Source organism: Scyliorhinus torazame, chromosome 10 (genome assembly GCF_047496885.1).
Source record: "Scyliorhinus torazame isolate Kashiwa2021f chromosome 10, sScyTor2.1, whole genome shotgun sequence".
Taxonomy (NCBI): Eukaryota; Metazoa; Chordata; class Chondrichthyes; order Carcharhiniformes; family Scyliorhinidae; genus Scyliorhinus; species Scyliorhinus torazame.
Genome location: NC_092716.1, coordinates 57,257,286 through 57,279,153, shown reverse-complemented (window position 1 = coordinate 57,279,153; position 21,868 = coordinate 57,257,286). Strand labels below are relative to the sequence as shown.

Here is a 21,868-nt window from a genome sequence, read left to right as displayed (position 1 = left end):
AGCAATAATGTAGCCAACAAAAAATTACAACTGATTTTAAAAACCTGGGACAAGATTCTCCGACCCCCCCGCCGGGTCGGAGAACCTCCGGGAGCTGGCGTGAATCCCGCCCCCGCCAGTTGCCGAATTCTCCAGCACCGGAGATTCGGCAGGGGCGGGAATCGCGCCGCGCCGGTTGGCGGGCCCCCTCCCCGGAGATTCTCCGGCCCGGATGGCCCGAAGCTAGAATGCCTGTCCCGCCGGCGTGGATTAAACCACCTCTCTTACCGGCGGACAAGGCGGCGCGGGCGGGCGCTGGGGTCCTGGGGGGGGCACCAAAGGCCTTTATTGCCAGCTGGCGGGGCGGAAATCAGTCCGGCGTGGGCCTAGCCCCTCAAGGTTAGGGCTCAGCCGCTCAAAATGCGGAGGATTCCGCACCTTTGGGGCGGCGCGATGCCGCACTGATTTGCGCCGTTTTTGGCGCCAGTCGGCGGACATCGCGCCGATTACGGAGAATTTCGCCCCTGGTTCTGAGGTTAGCCCGATATTATGTTCATTGGCGAGTAGAATTCAGCCCATAGATTCCCCAGTGCCATTGTAGCACAAACCAAATTGCATGATTCAAAGAACTTTGGATTTATGTAGACAAAAATTAATGCTCCTTTTTTTACGTTCCTGCATAGGCAACTTAATTCAGATCTCTAGAAAAGGTGTCTTATACAAGTTTCAATCACTGTGTCGCACCTCAGCATTCAACTGCTTTAAAAAAGATACTTTTATTGCTGCAATCACCTTTTCCTTCAGTTCAATGTTTCCCATCACTAATAATATCAGTTGTGCTGCATCTGTCCAATCCAAACGTTGGACAATATTGTGCACAGGCTGAGCCTGTACCGTTGGGATGGTCTTCACCTGAACCATTCTGGGACCAGTGTTCTAGCGAATAGGATAAATAGGTTGGTCACAAGGACTTTAAACTATCAAGTTGGGGGGAAGGGAATTGTAAAGCTATGGACAGTATAATGGTTAATGGAGATCAAGGCAGCAGGTTACGTGACAGGTTATTATGTAGAGATATGGGTTCAAAGACAAGGAAAATTAGGAGAAAGGGTAAGAGGAAAAATAAATTATGAAAAGTTACTGATCAAGGTGTTAGGATTCATAACAAAGACATAAAAAACAGCATAAGTGTACTTTACCTGAATGCTCGTAGTATACGAAATAAGGTAAATGAGTTGATGGCGCAAATCATCGTGAACGATTATGATTTAGTGGCCATTACTGAAACATGGTTAAAAGATGGTCACGGCTGGGAGTTAAATATCCAGGGGTATCAGACTATACGAAAGGATAGAATGGACGGTAAGGGCGGTGGTGTAGCTTTGTTGTTTAAGGATGGCATCCGGGCAATAGTAAGGGATGATATTGGTGCTATGGAGGAGAAGGTTGAATCAATTTGGGTGGAAATCAGGAATAGTAAGGTGAAAAGATCACTGATAGGAGTAGTCTATAGGCCACCAAATAGTAACAGGATGGTAGGGCAGGCAATAAGCAAAGAAATAACGGATGCATGTAGAAATGGTACAGCGGTTATCATGGGAGATTTTAATCTGCATATTGATTGGTTTAACCAGGTTGGTAAAGGCAGCCTTGAGGAGGAGTTTATAGAATGTGCCCGGGATAATTTCCTGGAACAGTATGTAATGGAACCTACAAGGGAACAAGCGGTCCTAGATCTGGTCCTGTGTAATGAGGCAGGATTGATTAATGATCTCATAGTTCGGGATCCTCTTGGAAGGAGCGACCACAATATGGTGGAATTTAAAATACAGTTGGAGGATGACAAGGTAAAATCAAACACTAGTGTTTTGTGCTTAAACAAAGGCGATTACAATGGGATGAGAGAAGAACTAGCTAAGGTAGACTGGGAGCAAATACTTCATGGTGAAGCAGTTGAGGAACAGCGGAGAACCTTCCGAGCGATCTTACACAGTGTTCAGAAAAGGTTCATACCGACAAAAAAGAAAGACGGTAGAAAGGGGAAAAATCGACCGTGGATATCTAAGGAGGTGAGGGAGAGTATCAAATTGAAGGAAAAAACATACAAAGTGGCAAAAACTAGTGGGAGACTAGAGGACTGGGAAGTCTTTAGGGAACAACAGAAAGCTACTAAAAAAGCCATAAAGAAGAGTAAGGTAGACTATGAAAGTAAACTGGCTCAGAACATAAAAGCAGATAATAAAAGCTTCTACAAATATATAAGACAAAAAAGAGTGGCTAAGGTAAATATTGGTCCTTTGGAAGATGAGAAGGGAGATTTAATAATAGGAGACGGGGAAATGGCTGAGGAGCTGAACAGGTTTTTTGGGTCAGTCTTCACAGTAGAGGACACAAATAACATGCCAGTGACTGATGGAAATAAGGATATGATAGGTGAGGACCTTGAGATGATTGTAATCACTAAGGAGGCAGTATTGGGCAAGCTAATGGGGCTAAAGGTAGACAAGTCTCCTGGCCCTGATGGGATGCATCCCAGAGCATTAAAAGAGATGGCTAGGGAAATTGTAAACGCACTAGTGATAATTCATCAAAATTCACTAGACTCTGGGGTGGTCCCAGAGGATTGGAAAGTAGCAAATGTGACACTACTGTTTATAAAAGGAGGTCGGCAGAAAGCGGGTAATTATAGGCCGGTAAGCTTAACTTTGGTCGTAGGGAAAGTGCTGGAATCTATCATTAAGGAGGAAATAGCGGGGCACCTGGAGGGAAATTGCCCCATTGGGCAGACGCAGCATGGGTTCACAAAGGGTAGGTCGTGTCTGACTAATTTGGTAGAATTTTTTGAGGATGTTACCAGTGCAGTAGATAACGGGGAGCCAATGGATGTGGTATATCTGGATTTCCAGAAAGCTTTTGACAAGGTGCCACACAAAAGGTTGCTGCATAAACTAAAGATGCATGGCATTGAGGGTAAAGTGGTAGCATGGGTAGAGGATTGGTTAACTAACAGAAAGCAGAGAGTGGGGATAAATGTGTGTTTCTCTGGTTGGCAACCTGTAACTAGTGGGTCCCTCAAGGATCAGTGTTGGGCCGCAGTTGTTCATAATTTACATAGACGATTTGGAGTTGGGGACCAAGTGCAATGTGTCAAAAGTTTGCAGACGACACTAAGATGAGTGGTAAAGCAAAAAGTGCAGAGGATACCGGAAGTCTGCAGAAGGATTTGGATAGGTTAGGTGAATGGGCTAGGGTCTGGCAGATGGAATTCAATGTTGCCGAGTGTGAGGCTATCCATTTTGGGAGGAATAACAGCAGAATGGATTATTATTTAAACGGTAAGATGTTAAAACATGCTGCTGTGCAGAGGGACCTGGGTGTGCTGGTGCACGAGTCGCAAAAAGTTGGTGTGCAGGTGCACCAGGTGATTAAGAAGGCTAATCGAGTTTTGTCTTTCATTGCTAGAGAGATGGAGTTCAAGACTAGGGAGGTTATGCTGCAATTGTATAGGGTGTTGGTGAGGCCGCATCTGGAGTATTGTGTTCAGTTTTGGTCTCCTTACCTGAGAAAGGACATATTGGCACTGGAGGGAGTGCAGAGGAGATTCACTAGGTTGATCCCAGAGTTGAGGGGATTAGATTATGACGAGAGGTTGAGTAGACTGGGACTGTACTCATTGGAGTTTAGAAGGATGCGGGGGGATCTTATTGAGACATATAAAATTATGAAGGGAATAGATAGGATAGATGCGGGCAGGTTGTTTCCACTGGTCGGGGAGAGCAGAACTAGGGGGCATAGCCTCAAAATAAGGGCAGGTAGATTTAGGATGGAGTGTAGGAGGAACTTCTTAACCCAAAGGGTTGTGAATCTCTGGAATTCCTTGCCCAGTGAAGCAGTTGAGGCTCCTTCTTTAAACGTTTTTAAGAAAAAGATAGATGCCTTTCTAAAGAATAAAGGGATTCGGGGATATGGTGTACGGGCCGGAGAGTGGAGCTGAGTCCACAAAGATCAGCCATGATCTCATTAAATGGCGGAGCAGGCTCGAGGGGCCAGATGGCCTACTCCTGTTCCTAGTTCTTATGTATCTGTTGTTGGTTTGGTGTCAGTTCCATAATAATCTGAGGCACCGGTTTAAATTGACTGCTAGTCATTCAAGCAGCAAGGCACCCACCAACTGTACCACCTAAAGAGATAGAAAACCAACAATAAACATTGTGGAATTGTTTTTATTCGACTGTTTTAAATGCATTTCCTTCTCTTGGAGATGTAAATCCATATTTGGCTGCAGCCTTCGGAGTTTCAGCTGTCTTCTGATCCTTTGACCAATGAGCTACATTTTAGACAGGAGCCAGAATCATGAGTATTAAATGGTGATCTAACCATGAAGGATGACACAGCCGGGCCTGATCATGCCCTCACCGAGCATCCGCACACCAGAATGTTTCAACATGGTTCATTATTCAGCCCGTTCTAGCCTGTACCAGTTTGTTGAAAGAGCTATAGCCAATTAGTCCCCTGCCCTGCTCTTTTCCCTTAACTTTGCAATATTATTACTTTCCTCTCCCTAGCTTGGAATGCAGGAAGGAACTGAAATGCTCAAATCAACCCAGCAAAAAACAGTCAACTCAGCACTAACTAGTGATCAAACTCTTCCAAATGGTGGATTTGCCCACTGAACCAAGAGTGGAGTTTATTCACTATCTTTAAAGTTGTTTTATAATGACCAGAAGCCAGGTGCATTTAATACTGCAGCAAATTCATAAAAGGGGAATGCCTTAAATAGCTGCATAATACAGACCTCTTCTCAGTTACATCACTGTTTAGCCACATTAAACACTCTTCTATATCAATTTGGGCATTTTCATCGTATTTTTGCACTGCGATGGAAGCTCATAATGTCTCTTTGTGAATCCAGATATAGGGGCGGTTTTTTAACAGGCTGGAGTTTCCCAAGATAGAGGAGGAACTGGTTCAGGGACTGGGGGCCCCAAATTGATTGAGGGAAGTGATGGATAGTATGGGGGCGATGCAGGCAGGGAAGGCCCCGGGCCGGACGCGCTCCCAGTGGAGTTTTATAAGAAGCTTGGGGTGGACCTGGTGCTGCTGCTGGTGAGGGCGTATAATGAAGCAGGGGAGAGGGGGGAACACCCCCCACATTGTCACAGGCTTCCATCTCCCTGTTATTAAAAAGGGTAAGGATCCAGAGCAGTACGGGTCATACCGATCGATATTGTTACTGAATGTAGATGCCAAGCTGTTGGCAAAGTTGTTGGCCTCACGAATCGAGGACTCTGTCTCGGGGATGATAGGTGAGAATCAAACGGGTTTTGTTAAGGGGAGGCAGTTAATGGCGAACATGAGGAGGCTGCTTAACGTAATTATGATGTCTCCAGAGGGACAGGAGGTGGAGCTAGTGATGGCGAGGGACACGAAGAAGGCCTGCTCTCCCCGTTGGTTTGTGCCCTGGCTGTAGAGCGGCTGGCAATAGCGCTTAGGGCGTCAAGGGACTGGAGAGGGATTGAGCGGGGTGGGTTAATCAGAAGGCCTCATTGTATGTGAATGACCTGTTATTATGTATATTGGACCTGTTGGGCAATATCGGGACATCATGGGGATTTTAGAGGAATTTGGCTGGTTTTCAGGCTATAGGTTGAAGATCAGAAAGAAGGGCGGGAAGGTGATGCAGTGCTTAGCACTGCTGCCTCATGGCGCTGAGCACCCAGGTTCGATCCCTGCCTCCAGTCACAGTCCATGTCGAATTTGCACATTCTCCCCATGTTTGTGGGGGTTTCACCCTCACAATCCAAAGATGTGCAGGCTCGGTGGATTGGCCACGCTAAAATTCTCCCTTATTGGGAAAAAAAGAATTGGGTCTTCCAAATTTATTTTAAAATAAATAAATTATAGAAAATGAATATTGGAACGAGCGAGGTGTTCACGATTGAGACTCGAGAGCAGGAGAGGAGGTTAGGGCAACTGCCGTTCAGAGTGGTGGGGGCGAGCTTTAGATATCCAGGTGACTCGGGGTCGGGCGCAGCTGCACAAGTTGAACCTTGCTCGGCTGGTGGAGGAGATCAAAGAGAATTTTAAGAGGTGGGATGGGCTGCTGCAGTCACTGGCAGGGCGGATACAGGCAGTAAAAATGACAGTGCTGCCAAGGTTTCTGTGTTTCACAACCTCCCTATTTTTGTCCCAAAGTCGATTTTTAAAAAGGTTAATTGGCTGATCTCTGGGTTTTTGTGTGTGGGGAAGACCCCGTGGGTTAGGAGGACATTCTGGAGCAGGAGCGAGGGAGGGATGGAAGGGCCGGCACAGCCGAACATGATGAATTACTGCTGGGCGGCGAATATCGCTATGGTTAGGAACTGGGTCACGGGGAGGGGTCAGCGTGGGGTCGGTTGGAGGTGGCACCTTGCAGGGGAACACGTTTGAGGGCTTTGTTGTCAGTGCCTCTGCCGTCCTTGCAGACCTGGTACTCGGTGAGCCCAGTGGCAGTGTCGGCCCAAAGGGTGTGGGGGCAGTGGAGGCAGCATTTAGGGTTGGAGGATCCCTCGGTGTGGGCACCGATCTGTGACAACCATAGGTTTGCCCCGGGGGATGGATGCGAGGTTTTGGGGGTGGTGGCAAGCAGGGATCGATCAATTTGGTTATCTGTTCATATGGAGCAAATCTGCAGGTTTGAAGGACCTGGAGGAAGAGTACAAGCTGTCTAGGGGAACGGTTTTCGGTACCTACCAGTCCGGGATTTTGTAAGGTGAGAGGTGCTGTCCTTCCCTAGGCTACCGCCTTTGGGGTTGCAGGAGAAAGTGCTGTCAAGAGATGGCATAAGGGAGGAGAAGGTGTCCCAGGTCTCCAAGGATTTGATGGATTGTGAGGGGGCCCTGCTGGGGGACACAAAATACAAGTGGGAGGAGGAACTGGGAGGGGAGGTGGGAGCTGGGACGTGGGCACAGGCCCTGCGGAGGATGAATGTAGCCTCGTCATGTGCAAAGTTCAGCCTCATCCAGTTTAAAGTAATACATAGGACGCATATGGTGGCAGCAAGGATGAATAGGTTCTTTGAGGGGGCAGAGGATAGGTGTGGGCGGTGTGCGGGGAGGCCCACGAATCACGTCCACGTGTTCTGGGCGTGTCCAAGGTTGAAGCGGTTCTGGCAGAGGTTTGCTGACGTAATGTTCGCGGTGCTGGGGGTGGAGCTGGCCCCAAGTCCAGAGCTGGAAAGATTCGGGGTGTCGGAAGACCTGGAGGTCCAGGGGGTGAGAGGCTGATGTTCTGGCCTCTGCCTCCCTGATAGCCCAGAGATGGATTTTGCTCGGGTGGCGGGACTCGGTGCTGCCGAAAGTGGGGGTGTGGGTGAGTGACCTGGCAGAATTCCTGAGGCAGGAGAAGGTCAAGTTCGCGTTGAGGAGGTCAGTAGATGGGTTCACTTGGAGCTGGAAGCCATTTATTGATTTCTTTAAGGAGGTTTCAGGGGGCAGCGGGGGAGGGGGGTGGAGGCTGGGTGTTAAAATGGGGAAGGCAGATGTGAGAAGGGAGTCATATCAGAGGAGCTGGGAGGGGAGTGGGTGTTGGTTGGTTATAATGTTGTTTGGTTGTTCTGTTTTTGTTTGTATGAAAATGCCTTGAATAAAATATATATATTTTTAAATTAACAATGTAGGGTGAGACTGATGTAACATGGCAGGCTAGGTTGGCAGGGCAGGAGGGTTTAGTTCTCTCAGGGAGATTATGTACCAGTTCAGGTTTTGCAACACTCCAGCAGCTTCCTTGGTTATTTTATCTGGTTACCAGATTTATTCAATTAAATTACCCAACTTGCCATTGTGGATTGCTAGTGAAATACCCAAACTACAAAGACTATCGTAGCCAGTTAAAACAAGTTCTGCAGAGTGTGGTGAACTCAGCCCAATGCATCACACAAGCTTGCCACCCTCCCATTGATTCTGTGTATACCTCCCGCTGCCTCAGGAAGGCAGACAGCATTGTCAGAGACCCCTCCCACCCAGGCTTTGCCTTCTTCCAGACCATTCCATCAGGCAAAAGATACTGAAGTCTAAAGACCCGCACATCCAGACATAGGAACAGCTTCTTCCCCACAGCTCCTAGACTCCTCAACGATTCCCCCTCGGACTGATCTGTTCCCTGTAAGAACACTATTCACGACGTCCTACGCTGCTCTCCAATCACTATTTGTTGATGTACCATTTATCAATGTACTCTGTCGATTATTCTTTTGTCTCCTATATACTTACTGTAGACGTTCACTTGGCCGTGTAAAAATACTTTTCACTGTACTTCGGTACATGTGACAATAAATATCAATCAATCAATCAATATCTCTCCAATTTTCCCAAACAACTTGGTGTGATTTGCTGCTTCGAGTCACAACATATTTATCCAGGTTTCAGACATTAACAAATGTTATGGATACTAGAGTCTCACCACTAATCCTTAAAGTATGTGCTTTACAAATACCTTTCTTCATTTCTTTACAAACCTTTTTTAATTAAGTTAATAGTCGGTAAGTTACTGTCAATGATAATATCACCCAAATGCTCAATGTGTTCATAACAAATTCCTCTCCACAGCATTTAAAGGCAGGTAGTTATTCATTTATTCCATGGATTACTGTTTCTGCACTTAACTTAAAACAAGCATTTCAGTATCTATTACACTCATCAGTCATTCTTAACCTTCTTTCGTTAAAGTCAATAGCAAACACTTACCAACTACAAATCCAGGAGGACCACCGAAAAAGCCTCCTGCAAATGTTGTTGCACCGACCACAAGTGCCCCCTTGACAGAACTTTTCACTGCAACTTGCAACTTCTCTACCTCTAAACTCATCAGTTCATCAATGTGCACAAGCATCTTGTGAACTAAAGGATTCAGAAATCACATACCAATGTGGCATAACTATATCAAAATGTATTTAGAATCAGGTGTCACTGGAAAAATATGCATTTTTATGATCCCCAATTTGATTGCTACTGCAGTTAGTAAACACAGTATGAGAAAAGTAGTCCTCTGTAGTCTTTTCAGAATCAGACCTTTCAGCTTCAAAGCTGTATTGTCCGCAGTTCTCCACCACCTATGGCAGAGGCTATTTTGTCAACTGTGAGGATCTGATCATAGCATGGAAACCATGGGTTACTGCCTATTTTGGAATGTGCAGGCATCACTAGAAGGCTGCTTGGCTTTGGGAAACATTGAAATCTGTTGCCAAACATGCACAACAAACAGCCTCAAGTTGCTACAATATAATTGACTGAATGTATACACGGCAGACATAACATAAAAAATGTTAAAACATTCACAGAGTGAGATTCGACATACTCCTCAAGCCCATTCGACACTAATCACCATGAAATCTTGTAGGTATCTACATATTCATTTCCTTTGCTGTTTGTACTTGCTGTTTCATTTATTAGTATATTATATGATTGCTAAAAAGGTTTATACTTTGTATAATAACCTTTCTTAATTACTCACACACTGAAAATATTCCTTGGGCACAATTCTCCCAAAACATTTCTCATTGTGGTCTCCGGTGGGAAATAAGGTGAGATTCCTGTTGGATGGTTCGGCGTAATCCCTGTCACAATTCACCCACACTTAGAAATGTTTCTAGAGCTTAGGGTGAACTGCGCCATGAATGAGATGTGCAGACCTAAAGACACCGGCAGATCTCGGGGCCCCAAACTAACGCTCCCCTGCCCCCTTCTCACTGGCAAAGACCCCCACCATCACCGGCACCAGACCACTCCCCCCAGTGCCGGTAACCCCGCCTCCCCCAACCCAGGTGAGCAACACCGCACTATGGGGTCGCCAACTGCCCCCTTTCAGACCCTGCCCTTCAGACCCTGGCCCTTAGCAGCGCCAACCTAGCAGCGACAACCAGGTTGGCACTGCAAGATGGCACTGCCAGGGTACAAGGGGGCAATGCCAGGGCACTATGCTGCCATGGCCATAACCATCTGAGGGCTACAATGGACTCTGAACCCCCCAGCGTGGTCATCATGCCTGGTCTCTATTTGCAAAGACCAGTATTGATTTGCGTCAGCTTCATGTTGCGCCGGCAGGTGGGAAAATTGCACGAGCCGTGGGAATCCGGCTTAAGCCAGATCCTGCATAATTAAATGAAGATTTAAATATGTTGTTGAGGAGAAATACAACTATTCGGCCTTAGTGTACTTTACTCATCTACTCATGAGAAACTAGACGAAGACTCTTGGAATAAAGGATCCAGTTTATTCAAGCTATGGCGAGAGCCTCTGGCATTCCAAGTGGAACACCAGAGAATTCCGCATTTAATGATAGAACAGGTACTTATACTTCAAGATTTGATTACAAGAAATTAGTACATATCAATCATTTGTTACTTGTTATCTGTGTCCAATCAGGATTATTGACAAGGTTACGTCATACACAGTATCTGAGAATAATTAATCAATCACATCAAGGGTCCGCTTACTTAATTAAACTATCCAATCATTACAAAGACACGCATGTTGGTTTGCAATTAGTGTATTGATGGTCTGATATCTAGGGTGTAGCCGTCAATTACCTCTCTCATGCCATTTACATAGTACGTATGCCATCCATCTATCTTCCCTGCTGTTATCAGCAGACAGATTGGAGCCACAGCAAATGTGCAGTGCCCACATTAAGCAACAAACCTTGAGACCTAATACCTGCACAACATAGTGGGATTTGCACCAGGAGCCACCCTCTTATCTTTTATTGTGTCATGATCTTGATAGAGACCAGTAATGTTTCATTTTGGAAATCTGAAAACCAAGGTTATTTGTATATTCTTTGTTGGGATACGGATAACATTGTCAAGGCCAGCATTTGATGCCCATCCCTAATTGTCCATGAACTGAATGGTTTACCATTTCAGAAGGTAGTTAAGATACAACCATATTTCTGTGGATGCAGTGGCAGACCTACATGTTTGGGGCCCTGAAGCTTGAACTGTTATGGGGGCCCCTTCGCAACCAGCAACAAAGTCTGGGTCACCACTGTTATCTTCTTCAATGGGGTTGTTCCACGACAGATCACCACAAAGTTTTAAAAATGTAACCACTACATCTCAGATTTTGATTAAAATTGCTGTACTGGATTATCTCACATGTCAAAGTCACTGGTGTGAATAAAAACTTCCTATGCCTTAGAGTTTTCGAGTTATGGGGGGATGAAAATTAGGGAAATGTTTTATACATGCATGATGCATCATAGAATGATGAAATAAAACATAGAAAAGACCACAGTCAATATAATCTTTTATTTTAGACACCTATGAGAATACATACTACATGAAGCACATTTTACAAAATATTATTTTTTCTGTTTTTTCTAGCAACATATTCACACACAGTTTTGTCATGTGAGAGCTTCCTTGCAATGTCATTTTCTAGAGACAATGTGCATAAAGAATTTAAGCGCTCTTAGGTCATGGTAGACCGAAATTTGTTCTTTATAAAGGATAGCTTTGAAAAATCCCTTTCTGCTTCACAGCTCATGATAGGCATTGTCAAGTACAGTTAAGCACAGTAATAATATTGGGGAACACTTCAATTAAGTGTTGCTCACAAATAAGCTGAAGAACCTCTGCGCATTGCATTTTAGATGGCGTGTTTTCTTCTGTGTTCTGGGATTTCCTAAGGTGCAAATATTCTTTGAACTGATAACACTCCTTTACTAATTTGCGGTCAATATCATCTTTGTAATATGATATTATAAGTTTAATACAGTCCTCATCAATTTCAGAATTGTTCACCAATTCTGAGAGGAACTTGAACCTTTTCGCAATCTGCTCATATGGGTCAATTCTCTTGCGTAACTGGATTATCAAGCAGTCATAGAGTTGATATGGAACATCTAGCCTAAATTTGTCAGCTCCTCTCAAAGAAGCAATACTATTTGTTCCATCTGAAAATGTCCTTGTAACAATGCATTTGGAAGCATCAGAATAACTTGAGGTGATATCTTCACACAACCTTTTACTTCTGATTCATAGTGTGCAATCCTATCGGCTGAATTTTCTCTGAGTTCTTTAACAAACGAAAGAAAAGATGATAGCAGAAGATAACCTTCAAATACATCAAAACCAGGGGTTAGGAGTTTCTTACTTGTTTTATTGAAACGCTCCAGCACTTCTTCCCAAACGACTGTTAAAATAGCATATTCCAGCTTTACCAACTTGTGGTATAAATTCTTTGCATCTCATTTACATTCAGGCTTCTCGTCTGAGTCTTCAAAAATATGTTTGAGAGTTTGTAAAATACCCATATATCCATTTTTAATTGCCCGGACTGCTTCAATGTGCAGACCAGCTAGTTACACTTAAGCTCTTTAGAGAAAAATGTAGATTTCCCTGTGTGTTTAAAATCCCCCATCTTCGTGGAGATCCAGAAAAGAAAACATACAGCTCCTGCAAAATGCCAAAATAGTCAACAACTTCAGGTACAGTAGACACTGCCTTTGCTCCAACAAGGTTAAGTGAATGGGCTGCACATGGTACATAGTCTGCGTACCTGTTAATGTTTTTAAAGAGTGCTTGCAGCCCTTTCTCCGAGCCCTTCATGTTAGATGCATTATCGTAGGACTGACCACGGATATTTTCAAGGAAAAGCTTATGTTCACCCAGGACTTGTTGTATTTTGTTGAACAAGGTTGTGGATGAATGGTTTTCTATCGGTAAAAATGTTAAAAATCTCTCGCAGGGTTTTCCATTATAGCAGTATCGAACCACAATTACCAGCTGGTCAACATGTGTCAGGTCAGGCGTAGAGTCAACAATAATAGAGTAGTATTTGTGTCTAGGTTGTTGATTTGATTCACAATTTCATCTTGCACATGTTTTCCCATGATTTCTATCAATTCTTCATACACGGGTTTGGATAGGTAAGTAGCATTTACTTTTTCATTTTTACATTTCTCGAGATGTTCATGTAAAAATGGGTCGAACTCTGCAATATGTTCCATGGCCCCCATGATGTTTCCATTATTTGGTGAGCCCCACTTCTCCTCATGACCTCTAAATGCCAAACCTCTTTCACTTAAAAACTTTATAACAGCTACAACTCTTAAACCCTGCTTGATTAGGTATATACATCATCTAGTTTTTTATTTTGAAAAAAACCTATGTCTTGCATTAAACAATTCTGTATGAAATCATTATGAACTGTTATGGGCCAGTTTTCGAGGTCACTGTATTCTTTGAAATCACTGAATTTGCTTCCTGTTTCATGTTTCTGCTCGGTCTCTGCTTGTTCCGCGGTACTTTCATGTTGACCACTGTGATCGTCATCTGTATCAAAAGCGTCAACAGTGGGTTGAATGTTGCTAGAAAGATCTTCCACGGTTTGTGCACTATCACTGGCTTCAATGGTGTTTCTTGGCTTGTTTCAACTGTAGGTGTTGACAAACTTGACATTGCAAAATAGTTTGTTAGTTTTTGACGTTTAGAAATTTCGTCAGATCGCTTTTCATTGAGTTTGCGTTTTTGGTATCCAAAAGAACACAGAACAAAGAACAGTACAGCACAGGAACAGGCCCTTCGGCCCTCCAAGCCCGTGCCGACCATGCTGCCCGACTAAACTACAATCTTCTACACTTCCTGGGACCGTATCCCTCTATTCACTGCACCTGGCATTACCCCCTGGAACTGTCTGGGCACTTTTCATTGGCACTACCTCAGTACTGGCACTGCATTGGTATCCTAGCACTACCTGGGCAAAATGACGGCTCGATCTTTAAAGAGCTAAGCTGCTGGCGGGGCAGGTTTCATTAGAGCCAGCCCTGCTGGCGTGACTGCGTGGGACCTGCTCCTTTAATCTTTTTCAGCTAAATGCTGAGCAATACAGCAGAGAACGCTGCCATTGGAGCCAACAACTTCAATGCCGCTTTTTTCGTCCTCTGCTACACTCTTGCATCAAAAAGCGAATATTCTACCCATGGACACGATTACTGAGAGTAGCTTTTCATCACAGATGATTTTATTAGTTAGATTTACCACCAGCTATGATGGGAATTGAACCCATATCTACTGCAGCATGAGCTGGATTTTTAATCCAATTACATTACCACAAGACTACCATGTCCCCTTTTCATTGAATGAACGAACCCAAAAGGTTGTTTATTCCAAAAGAATGTTACTGTAAAAATAATCAAAGAGTGTGAATACTACTAACTACGCTTTATCGTAACAAGTCAATTAAGCTAAAGATATTACAAGTACAATGAACACGATTAGGTATACTCTAAACCGAACTTCTTAACTCACAATCTTTCTACACTTATTTACACACCCAAAAACTCAAGTCAGCTATTCATCATAAATTGGAAGTTTAACTTTTTGTTTTGAGTTCTATTTCAAAGTTTCATATAAGGTTTGAGATTTTTGGGGGCCATCTGCCACTTCTGGCAAGGTGGCCCCTTCAAATCCTTCCAACAGTCCCATGATTGTAAACACTCAGCTCAACAAAGGCATCACTACCATCTTTACCATAGCTACCTTAGAGCAGGTCTCTCCTGATTCTAATGTTCTTCAAATCTGGTGCCTTGTATCTAGAAACTCTCTCTCTCTCTCTTTTCTCGGAGTGGCTATCCCTAAAATCCAACTTACTGTTTGTAGAGTTCTTCAGTTATCAAGGTTTATAATCCCCTTTGGCCAGCAATCTGATCTTCAAGTGAATCCTGTTTAAAAGTGATGGTCCTTATATGCAGCTTCTTGTAAAACTAAAAATGAATCTGCATGAACACGGGACCAGACTCAGGAACCTACACATCCTATAATTAATTCTTGGTTTATTTTCTTTTCCTATTGTTTATCTCCCAATCATTATGAACATCCCATCAGTTACAGGAAACAAGTTGCTCTTTACAATAAATCTTCTTCCTGAGAAATGTAATTCTTGAAGTGTCCATCACCCCAACATCAAATAACATTCCCCCCTCCCCCCACCAATTTCATTGCTCAGCCCCACCTCCCAAAGCGCATGGAACGTCACAATTGCCAATTTCAATTTCCCTCACAGGTGTATTCTCCTAAATAGGGTCATCAAAGTTAGGCTGCTATTGGTTAGAGTTATTTAGTTTAAACCATGTAACTCTGTGAGGCTGTACGTCAGTAACAATCCAGTAGTTCAAGTGTAGGTGGAAAGGATTTGGAATGCAGATTCACCAGAGTTACACCCATTCTACAGCACAAGTTAAACTTTGGGGAACAAAACATCACTATAAAATGATACAACCCGTTCACATAGCTGTTGTGGCATCAATCTGAGACTGGTAACGTTCAAAATTCCCTAAAGAAGACATTCATGACCTGGGAAATACAGGAATGGACTTCAATCGATTAGGCTGCATGTCAGTTACAGAAGAAGTCACTGACAGAAATGTTGTGGGGGTGAGATACACAGCAGTGTTGTGTATAATAAGGCTCAGCTATGGATATTAGGTAAGATTAATCATTGATAGAGATTGTTGTCAGTGAGTGGTGCGTGTGGTGCACTGTGCAGTGTGTGAAGACAACAGTGCACTTGGTGGGATATGATCCTTAAGATAAATTCATTATGTCATTGATCTTCAGTAGATATGTGAGCTTTTTGAACCTTTTGCAGTTGCTGTTGTATGTATCGGAACCGAGTGTGTCGACGGGGGGCATATTGGAGCTACTATGAGTGTTTGGATCTTTTTCGGGATATAAGCTAAATTTAGACAAAAGTGAATATTTAGTGGTGTCTCGGCCAGGGGTGGGGGCAGGGGTGGTGGGGGGGGGGGGGGGCTACCATTCCGTAGGGCAGGGACTCACTTTAGATATATGGACGTGTGCAGGCGGCACTGGATTGGGGGGGGGGGGGGGGCGAAGGGGAGGCTCCGTAGGTATAACGTACTAGTCTGGTACAAACCTTGGACCATCCACCAATTTACTTTTACAAGATTGAAATGCTTTCTCGCACTCTTTTGTCAAATTCCACAGAACACTCTTCCTCAAGATTTCACTCAATGAATGCAATAGGATTGCTAAATTTGGTATGAATTTAATTCAGTCATTCATTGAGCCCAAAAATGAGCTGAGTTCAGAGGTATTCTGAGTGTGCGGCACATTCAAATGAACTTTACTATTGGCAGGATGTAATCCATCTTTGTCTACTCTGTGACCCAAATACTCTACAGAGTTTTGAAACATTTCACACATGTGTGCCTTCAGCCGAACTCCACATTTTTCCAAACTTTTAAGCACCTTATCCAACTTGTCAAACAAGATCTGCATTTTTGGAGCTGGAATGCGTATTTCATCCAAATAGCACACTACTCCCTAAATTCCTTGCAAAATTTAGTTCATCAACCCTTAGAAAATTCCAGGGACTGACGAAACACTAGATGGTAGCCCATGAACCTCAAAAAGATCCATGTGTGTACTAATAGTCAAATATGACTGAGGTTCATCATCTAACTCAAATTGCAGATAGGCACTTGTCAGATCTAACTTTAATAAAACCTGGTGAGGTACCCTCAATAATGATGCTTAGAGATTAAACTGTAAAGAAGGCTTTATTAGGCTAATAACTATGCTACAGATTTGGACGAGAGCTGACTGCTATACAGACCATGAGGCAGGCCTTTATGTATGGCTCCCAGATAGGCGGAGCCAGAGGCGGAGTCCCCAGGGTTCCAAGCCTGGTCTGAAAGGGGGCATCACCTTACATGATGATAAGGCAGTAACCGTTCATCACATTCACCCCCTGTTTAAAAAGGAGTCCGGCGGGGGTGAAGTGCCATCATAGGTCCATCCGTCTCAGCGGCCGGATCGTCCTCCTCGATCTCCTCAGTTCGGGCGGTGGTGCGGCGGGCACGGACGTCCCGGTTGAGGGCACATCCAGGAGCACAGCGGTCGGAGCTTCGGCCCGGGTCGGGGCAGAGGAACTAGGCAGGGCCGGGGGTAGCGGAGCCGGCGCCGGCGGGGTGTGTAAAGGGGGCGACGGGTCCTGCAGGGGAGCGGCGTGGGAAGGGGCGTCTGTGGTGGAGGATCCAGCGGGCACCAGATCCTGGAGGGAAACCGTATCTTGCCTGCCGTCGGAGTACTCCACGTAGGCGTAACTGGGGTTGGCGTAGAGCAGTCGGACCTTTTCAACTAGGGGGTCCGTTTTATGGCTCCTCGCGTGCCTCCGGAGAAGAACAGGTCCCGGAGCCGTCAACCAAGGTGGAAGCGAGACCCCGGAGGTAGACTTCCTGGGGAAGAGAAACAATCGCTCATGAGGGGTCTCATTTGTGGCCGTGCAAAGGAGTGACCTAATGGAGTGTAGGGCATCGGGTAGGACCTCCTGCCAGCCGGTGGTTGGGAGATTTCTCGACCGCAGGGCCAGAAGGACAGCCTTCCACACGGTCGCGTTCTCCCTCTCCACCTGCCCGTTTCCCCATGGGTTATAGCTGGTCGTTCTGCTCGAGGCGATGCCTTTGCTGAGCAGATACTGACGCAGTTCATCGCTCATGAACGATGTACCCCGGTCGCTGTGGATATAAGCAGGGAAACCGAACAGGGTGAAGATGCTGTGCAGTGCCTTAATCACCGTGGCTGAGGTCATGTCGGTGCAGAGAATGGCGAATGGGAAACGGGAGAACTCATCGATCACGGTGAGGAAATAGGCATAACGGTTGGTGGACGGGAGGGGCCCCTTGAAGTCCACGCTCAGTCGCTCAAAGGGGCCCGAGGCCTTCACGAGCCGAACCTTGTCTGGCCGATAGAAGTGCGGTTTGCACTCCGCACAGACCTGGCAGGCCCTGACCATGGCCTTGACCTCCTTGGTTGAGTAAGGTAGGTTGCGGGACTTGATGAAATGGACGAGCCGGGTAACCCCCGGGTGGCAGAGGTCATTGTGGATGGCTTGCAGGCGGTCCTCCTGCGCGTTGGCGCATGTGCCGCGGGACAGGGCATCTGGGGGCTTGTTGAGCTCCCCTGGACGATACTTGATATCGTACGAGTAGGTGGAGAGTTCGATCCTCCACCTCAAAATTTTATCGTTTTTTATTTTGCCCCGTTGCGTGTTATCGAACATATAGGCGACCGGCCGTTGGTCGGTGACGAGGGTAAACCTCCTACCGGCGAGGTAGTGTCTCCAGCACCGCACAGCCTCCACAATGGCTTGTGCCTCCTTTTCGACTGCAGAGTGTCGAATCTCGGAGGCGGTGAGGGTTCGGGAGAAGAACGCTACTGGTCTGCCTCCTTGATTGAGGGTAGCAGCCAGGGCGATGTCTGATGCATCACTCTCTACCTGGAAAGGGATGGTTTCGTCCACCGCGTCCATGGCGGCCTTGATGATGTCGGCCTTGATGCGGTTGAAGGCCAATTGAGCCTCAGCCGAGAGGGGAAAAGTGGTGGTCTTTAGGAGTGGGCGGGCTTTGTCCGCATACTTGGGGACCCACTGGGCGTAATAGGAGAAAAGCCCCAAGCACCGTTTGAGGGCCTTGAGGCTGCGGGGGAGAGGGAGTTCCTTAAGGGGGCGCATGCGGTCGGGGTCGGGACCTAGGACCCCGTCTTCCACGACATAGCCGAGGATGGCCAGCCAGGTGGTGTGGAAAACGCATTTGCCCTCGTTATAGGTCAGGTTAAGGGCTCGGGCGGTCTGGAGGAACTTTTTGAGGTTAACGTCATGGTCCTGCTGATCATGGCCGCAGATGGTGACATTGTCCAAGTACGGGTATGTAGCCCGCAAACCGTACTGGTCCACCATTTGGTCCATCGCCCTTTGAAAGACGGAGACCCCATTTGTGACACCAAAGGGGACCCTGAGGAAGTGGAAGAGCCGGCCGGCTGCTTCGAAGGCAGTATAGGGGCGGTCTTTTGGTCGGATGGGGAGCTGGTGGTAGGCAGATTTGAGGTCGACCGTGGAAAAGACTCGGTATTGGGCGATCCGATTTACCATTTCCGCGATGCGAGGAAGGGGGTACGCATCAAGCTGCGTGAATCGGTTTATGGTCTGGCTATAATCCACGACCATCCGTTTCTTCTCCCCGGACCGGACTACCACCACTTGCGCTCTCCAAGTGCTGTTGCTAGCCCCGATGACCCCCTCTCCCAGTAAAAGCTGGACCTCTGACTTGATAAAAGCCATATCTTGGGCACTGTAGCGCTGGCTCCTGGTGGCGACGGGCTTACAGTCGGGAGTGAGGTGAGCGAATAGCGAGGGGGGTGCGACTTTCAGTGTCGCAAGGCAGCACACCGTGAGGGGGGGCAAGGGTCCGCCGAACTTCAGTGTCAGGCTTCGGTGGCTGCACTGGAAATCCAGTCCGAGCAGCAGGGGGGCATAGAGGTGAGGGAGGATATAAAATTTGAAACGGGTGTATTTGGCACCCTGGATCGAGAGATCCGCAATACAGTACCCTGTGATTTGTACCGAGTGGGACCCAGATGCGAGGGCTATGGTTTGGGATGTGGGATGGGTGCGTAGGGAGCAGCGCCTTACCGTTTCAAGGTGGATAAAGCTCTCCGTGCTCCCAGAGTCGAAGAGGCATGCAGTGTCATGCCCGTTGACCTGGACCTGCATCATGGAGTTCTGCAGGTGTTTTGGCTGAGTTTGATCGAGGGTGATCGCACCCAGTCGCGGGTAGTCGGAGTCGTAAAATGGCCGCTCCCGTTGGTCGCACGTGTCGGGTCGAGAAGATGGCCGCTGACCAGATGGCCGCTCCCATGATTCGCACGAGGCTGATGATGCGTCAGAAGAGGACGTGTCGGGTCGGTGCGCAGCAGCATTGCGAGGCCTGCGGGCCTGAGAGCCTGTTTTTCGGGCCGGCTGTTCTTTGTTTTTCTGGCCCCTGGGTCTGGCCAGGCAGACCCTCGCAAAGTGCCCTTTCTTCCCGCAGTCGCTGCAGATCGCGGAGCGGGCTGGGCAGCGTGGGCGTGGGTGCTGGCCCTGCCCGCAGAAGTAGCAATGTGTGCCCCCATGGTGAGCGGGTCGCCGCGTGGCGCAGGCCTGTAATACGGGCGAGTCTGAGGAAGTCTGGGGGGGGCTGGCAGAGTCCGCGGGGTACGTACCCAAGTTATGTCGGGCCACCTCCAGCGAGGAGGCGAGTGTTAGCATCTCCTGGAGGTCATTTGCCCCGTTTTCGAGCAGTCGCTGCCGGATGTAGGTCGAGCGGATGCCGGACACGAAAGAATCTCTGACGTGCAGGTTCATATGGACTTCCCCTGTCACATCCTGATGGTCACAGTCCCTGGCCAGCGCGGTGAGTTTCTCAACAAACTCGTCGAGCGATTCCCCCGAGCGCTGCCGGCAGGTAGAGAGCAGATGCCAGGCGTGCACCTCATTGACGGGTTTGACAAACCTCTTGCGGAGCAACTCAATCGCTTCCTCATAAATCGTCGCCTTTTCGAGCGTGGCGGAGATTCTGTGACTCACCCGGGCGTGGAGTAGACGCAGCTTGCGTGGCCCCAGGATGGGAGTCTCTGAGGAGTCCAGGTAGACCTTGAAGCACCGCAGCCAGTATTTAAAAATTTCCTTTGCCTCCGGCGTTCATGCTTCCAGATTGAGCTTCTCTGGTTTTAGGCCTGTGTCCATCCTGAATCTAGTTTAGCCTAATAAATTGAGGTACCCTCAATAATGATGCTTAGAGATTAAACTGTAAAGAAGGCTTTATTAGGCTAATAACTATGCTACAGATTTGGCCGAGAGCTGACTGCTATACAGACCATGAGGCAGGCCTTTATGTATGGCTCCCAGATGGGCGGAGCCAGAGGCGGAGTCCCCAGGGTTCCAAGCCTGGTCTGAAAGGGGACATCACCTTACATGATGATAAGGCAGTAACCGTTCATCACACCTGGCTTCTGGACAACATTGTTAACAGATCCTCCACGTTTGGCAAAGTATCGGGTGAATTGCATTCTGGTAGCTGATTTATCGTTACTTTATAATCCCCACACATTCTTACTCTACCATCTAACTTTGGTAGTCTCTCTGTAGGAGTGGCCCAATTACTCTTTTCCACTCTAGATATAGTGGCCTCAGTCTCACGTTTTCTCAGCTCTTGCTCTTTCACTTTTAGCGCATAGGGAACTGGACTGGCCTTGTGTTCTTCTGGACCCATACATTAGTGGTAGATCCCTGAATCGGGTTTGCCAGTTTCACTAGACAACTGAGGGTGCTTGCTGATCACCGTCGTCTTGTGAATTTTGCTTCTACATGAAAAATGCTCGACCCAAGTGGGCATTTTCTACAAAGTTACAATGGATGGACAGTATTTCAATGCCACAATAAAGTCTCCAAGACCATCACTGGGCATCTGATTCCTGGTTCCAAACCGATATCTGATTGCAATCCCCAATGGCTTAGGGAAGTTGTGCTGTGCAAGCTTGCTCAAAATGTCCAACAGCGGCGTGTCTTTTGGCTCAGCAGGCGAGCAAATTCCAGATGATTCCACGTATTCCTGGGTCTGGCAGTCAGAAATATCACCCCCTTCCTGCCTCCCACTGCCTGTTTGACAGATTATCAAAAACATCAAGGATATTATTGGCAGTGAAATAAGTCTCCAGGTTCCCCACCCACACCAGAGAATTCTCAATCATAACTATACTGTCTCAGTCACCCAATAAAAATAATTCATACAGCCATCTTCAAAGGCCAGTCTAACCACATGTACCAACAGTCTTTCATATACAAATTTACGAATTAAAAGCAGGAGTCGGCCATTCAGCCCCTCAAGCCTGCTCACCATTTGATGAAGTCGTGGCTGATCTAATTGTGGCCTCAACGCTACATTCCTGGCTACACCCGATACTCTTAGACTCCTTTGTTAGACAAGAATCCATCTAACTCTGCCTTGAAAATATTCAGTGATCCTTCCGTCACCACACTCTGGGGAAGAGAATTCCACAGGCTCAAGATCCTCA

At 46.7% G+C, this 21,868-nt stretch overlaps 1 pseudogene; it reads right to left on the bottom strand.

Annotated features, from left to right (window-relative positions):
* Positions 1 to 705: 705 nt before the first annotated feature.
* On the bottom strand, positions 706 to 21,066 carry LOC140430222 (protein C19orf12 homolog; annotated as a pseudogene).
* Between the last annotated feature and the right edge of the window lie 802 nt (positions 21,067 to 21,868).